Source organism: Haliaeetus leucocephalus, unplaced genomic scaffold, assembly GCF_000737465.1.
Source record: "Haliaeetus leucocephalus isolate CR32 unplaced genomic scaffold, Haliaeetus_leucocephalus-4.0 Scaffold351, whole genome shotgun sequence".
Lineage (NCBI taxonomy): Eukaryota > Metazoa > Chordata > Aves > Accipitriformes > Accipitridae > Haliaeetus > Haliaeetus leucocephalus.
In genome coordinates this window covers 1,558,305-1,563,357 of record NW_010972787.1, presented here as the reverse complement: position 1 = coordinate 1,563,357, position 5,053 = coordinate 1,558,305, and the positions used below count along the sequence as shown (strand labels likewise).

Here is a 5,053-nt window from a genome sequence, read left to right as displayed (position 1 = left end):
CATGTCACTGGAGACTCTCAGCTGACCACAAAACTGAAAAACCTCTGTTAATTTTATTTATGGTGGACTAGTAATATCCGAATTTGTCATCTGTATTACAACCATTGATTGAAATTATTTTGTTCCGATAGCAAACTGGAGTAAGAAAACAACTTTCGTCATTGACATGTCCAATTCATGAGATACTTCAGGTGAGAATCCCTCAGTGAAGAGTTATGATCTAACCTGTCTATAAAGGTCAGTTGTTGATCTCATCTATTGCAACTGTTGATGTTCTCATCCATACAGACATATAATCAAATTTTGTGTGTGTGTGTGAGAATCTTACTGAACTCTAGTGGCACAGAGTTTCACAATAAACATGGGTTTTGTCTTAAAATTGCTATTTTCTGGAAGCCAACAGAAGACAGAAGCCCTAAGTTGCCAAAACAATTTAAGTATAAATGAACAGCATTGAAATCATAGAATCATTTAGGTTGGACAAGACCTTTAAGATCATCGAGTCGAGTCCAACGATTAACCTAACACTGCCAAGTCCACCACTAAACCATGTCCCCAAGCACCACGTCTACATGTCTTTTAAATACCTCCAGGGATGGTGACTCAACCACTTCCCTGGGCAGCCTGTTCAAATGCGTGACAACCCTTTCGGTGAAGAAGTTTTTCCTAATATCCAATCTCAATCTCCCGTGGCGCAACTTGAGGCCATTTCCTCTCGCCCCATCACTTGCTACCTGGGAGGAGAGACCAACTCCCACCTCACTACAACCTCCTTTCAGGTGGTTGTAGAGGGTGATAAGGTCTCTCCTGAGCCTCCCTTTCTCCAGGCTAAACAACCCCAGTACCCTCAGCCACTCCTCATAAGACTTGTGCTCCAGACCCTTCACCAGCTTCGTTGCCCTTCTCTGGACACGCTCCAGCACCTCAATGTCTTTCTTGTAGCCAGGGGCCCCAAACTGAACACAGTATTCCAGGTGCAGCCTAGCCAGTTCCGAGTACAGGGGGACGATCACTTCCCTAGTCCTGCTGGCCACGCAATTTCTGGTACAAGCCAGGATGCTCTTGGCCTTCTTGGCCACCTGGGCACACTGCCAGCTCGTATTCAGCCAAGCCAACCAGAGCAGCAATGAACGCTTAGCCATCTCAGTGGGGCTAAGGGATGGAGATCCACATGGCAGCAAAGACACAAGGCTTGTTGGAGCATTGGAAACCACAGAAGCACCTGAGAACAATCACACAGGAATTAGGGCTTCTCCCCGAAAAATGGCAGCAGGATCAATAGCCCAACTGAAGTTCGTCTACACCAACACATGCAGCGTGGGCAACAAACAGGAGGAGTTGGAAGCCACTGTGCAGCTGGAAAACTATGATATAAAAATCAATATAGTCAAAGTGTTAACTGAAGAGAACATACCATGCAACTGCATTCCAGAAGTCTCACACTGCTCCCTTCTACTTAAAAGCTCTCTTAGCAGTACAAACACTATCTGACAAATTTACAAATCTTGACCCAATATGAAGAATTTTAATACTAGCATCTAAATTGAGCGGATCATTCATATACCAAGTTAGCATCTACTGCCAGTCATATTTGCCAGCAGCATGTAGGTAGGCTACAAGTATGGAAGAAAAGCTAAGTTTCCTCTGAACTCTAATCTCTCAGAAACCCAGTTGTTATCTTGGAGCATTCACCTAGTAAGATTAAATCACTGAAATGAAGTTCAAAAGAAGTTGCAAAAAAAGCACTTTCAACTGTTGAGTTAAACTCAACAATTTCAGTAGGCAACAAAACTCCTGTAGCATATGGGGCTTTAAGAGCCTCATGAGGCAAGTATTACCTCAAACTTCTCAGAAGGGACAGCTTACTAGTCTTTTGAACTCTTCTGAGCTTCAAATTTCAATCCCTTTCCTCAGATAGGTTGAGTTCATTGTTATTTGTGATGTACATGTCTTCTGGAAAAAAGAAATAGTTCTCCATGAACAGTGGATTTTCCATTAGTAACAATGCTTGATAGAAATTATTCACAGAACTCCTCATTCTGCTTTTGTTGCAGAGTATATCAATTGGTTGCAAACTCTGACACAAGACAACAGAACTTCAGTAATTCTATATTTAGTCCTTGAAACCAAAATGAAAGCTACTGCAACAGTGCAAGACTGGTCATGATGCTGCTGGACAAAAAAAGACAAGACACAAAAAATCTGGAAAAAAAAGTTTTGGTCCCACATTCCTCCATATATTTGAACAAGCTCTGTAGAAGACAAAGAAACTTGCTTTCACTTTTTCACTGGCATTTGTACATTCTTGCTGATGCAAATCCCTCTTAGCATATTATTCCAGGGTAAGCAACAGTAAAATGCAATCATATATTTGGAGTCAAAAAGGATTAATAACAATCATATAAAGAAAATGTATTAGATACTCTAATTAAGACAGTCTTTTATTAAAACAAGTTATTTAGTTTAACTACCTAACAATGTCCCATCACCACCTTTATTTTCACAAATTGTGGCTGCGGAGTTTGGTTCCTAGAGCTGACCTTGCAGCAGTAAGCACCGAATACATTCCCTCACACAAAGCATGGCCCATCACATGCCATAGGATACACTTTTTACCTCCAGTCATGCGCTAGAGAAAAGGCTATACCACCACAGTTGGAGGAGGACAATGTGCCATCTACTACGATGCTTTTTGTGCAAGACGTTAGTGTAATTCACAAACCAGCTGGCAACTGCTTATTGAGGTTTACTGAATCTTAGCTATACAGCTGTTCTTGGCAGTATTCTCATCTTTTCACAGGCAGCCACACAAAGCTGCAAAGTACACAACATCCTTTTTCACTCCCTTCCAACACAACACCCTCCCTCCTTCCAAAGCATTATTTGCCTTGATCACCCTTAGAAGTAACTTTTTTAACATGAAGAAGCATCAGAAAAAGCAGAACATTCTGACTGGAATGTATAATGAATCAGAAGTAAAATTAGATGGTAACGTTGCATCCATGACACAGTAAGAGTTAAAAAATTACAACTGAAACTTACAGTAAGAAGTCAAGGTTTAGAACAGACCACTTTATTAACGATAACAGGCCATACAAACTCTTAGGGTCTTTCATGAGGTTGGTAATTTTCGAAGCTCAGAATAAACCCAAATCTGATGCCTTCCTCCTAAGCAGTGAGGTTTTGCAGAGAACCACTTATTCTTTGTATATGTAAGCCACCAAAAAGCGACAAAGAAAGTTGCAAGCTATGCAAATCTGGGAAATCTACTATGTAGAACGGCAAGGGGGGTGGGAATTATGTGGTGGGGAAGACTACAACACCTGAATCCCTCCTGCACCCAAGGGAAGAACCCAGAGCGCAAGACCGGGCGCTGCTGCCTTTTTGTTTTGTTCTCCGGCGGCACGTTACCCACCAGACCCGCCGGGGCCGGCTGCGCCTGCCGCGCGGCCTCTAGCGGCCACAGCCCGCGGCCGCGGCCCAACTCGAGCGCTCCCCAACCTCTCTCTCCCCTTGCGCACGCCGCCTCACTTTCTCCTTCGCTGCACTACCTGGCGATCTCAGAAGCCCCCGTGCAGCAAAACCCCCCACCACACCAAAACCCATTATTAAAAGGGGCACAAACCAGAGTCAAATGACACCCCAGTCCTACGGACAGAGATTGGTAATCAGCCTCTCCTTAGCCACCCTAACATCCAACAGAGATCACAACCTGCTTTGAAAATCCCACAGATGAAACGCCGAAAACGCTCGCTATTAAGAAGCTGTGGGTTTCCCCAGCGACCTCGAGCTTTTTGGGGAAGGAGCAAAGCAGATGGCTCAGAAGCCCCGCCAAGGTGCACAAACCGCCAGCAGCGCCCAACAAAGTCACCCAAGCAAATCTGCGGGCGCAAAGAACCAGTCTGAACACACAAAGGAGAGACACTGGAACACGCTCTGCAAATTGCTGGGTTATCTGAAACCTCTCGTGCCTCCTCTTAGCTTCAAGATATGCAGGACACAGGATTAGAGAAACAGTGGAAAAAAATTCAAAGATGGCTAGAAGTGTCTCGTCATGGATTTTAATACACGCTCCAAAACTCTAGAGGGCACCCGAAATATGCCCTCCCCCTCCCTCCTGAGCCGGGTAACGTGAGCAGCGGCAGCAGCCCGTCGTCTGCTTGCCGGAGTTGGTATTGCAGGAGCAATGTCTGCAGCAGCAGCGCCCACCCCGAGGAGGAGCCGCCTCACAGCCATTACTGGGGCTTCGCCCCAGGGCAGCAGCTGCTGGACCCAGGAATTTCCCCACCCAACCCTGGAGGGCCCTCCTTCTACCCCTGCCCCCGGAGAATATGGGGGGGTGGGTCAAGCTCTCCCTAAGCAGGTCTAGCAGAGGCAGAAATAGATACGTAAATAGCACTCACAATGGAGCTCCCTCTCCTTGTTGGTCTCTGCCAAGGCTGCACCAAACTGGGCTGGAGCCTAAGGGAAAGACATGGGGTTAACACGGGGCAGCGAGGAGCAGCCAGCGCCCCCAAGCAGCGTTTCCCTTGCCCGGCCAGGGCAGGTACCGCCTGCATCACGCACCACTTCCCTTTAATCCCAACCCTGTAAATAAATAAATAAATAAATAAAAACTGCCCTCCACGGGGGCGGTGGGGTACTCCTCAAGCACACCCACGCCGCCTGCCCCCCGCTGAAGGAGGGGGGACAAGGAGCCGCCCCCGGCCGCAGCTGCACCGGGGGCTTCTTCCGCGCGGGGTTGGGGGGGGGTAAAGGCAGCGGCGGCACCCACGGCGGGGAGCAAATATTACCTGCTAACTTGCCTAAGCAGCCCTGAACCGGCGCCCCGGGGGGTCGCAGGGCCCTCAGCGGCGGCGCCTCGGCGCCGGGCGAGCGCCTCGGCCCTCCGCACGCTCCCGCGGCAGTTGCCCCCGGTCTCGGGTTTGCCCCCCTGCAGTCGGCCAGCAGCACTGCCGCCTCCTGTCCGCCATTAGAGACCCAGCCAAACAATACGGGAGGGGAGCAGCGACGGCGGCAGGATCCGCGGAGCGCCGCGCCGGGCAGGGGAGGG

The 5,053-nt window shown here is 48.1% G+C and overlaps 1 protein-coding gene across 11 annotated transcripts in view; it reads right to left on the bottom strand.

Moving 5' to 3' along the window:
* The window catches only part of ZMYM2 (zinc finger, MYM-type 2), a 96,536-nt gene that overhangs the window by 91,026 nt on the left and 457 nt on the right, over positions 1-5,053 (bottom strand). For 7 of the 11 annotated variants that reach the window (XM_010572617.1, XM_010572615.1, XM_010572625.1 and 4 more), the window contains exon 2: positions 4,404-4,461. The gene's annotated coding sequence lies outside the window, so the exon portion shown is untranslated. Of the gene's footprint in view, positions 1-1,838; positions 1,954-4,403; positions 4,462-4,793; positions 4,841-5,053 lie in introns of those variants that run through there. The other 4 variants (XM_010572616.1, XM_010572623.1, XM_010572622.1 and 1 more) reach the window with 3 other exon arrangements.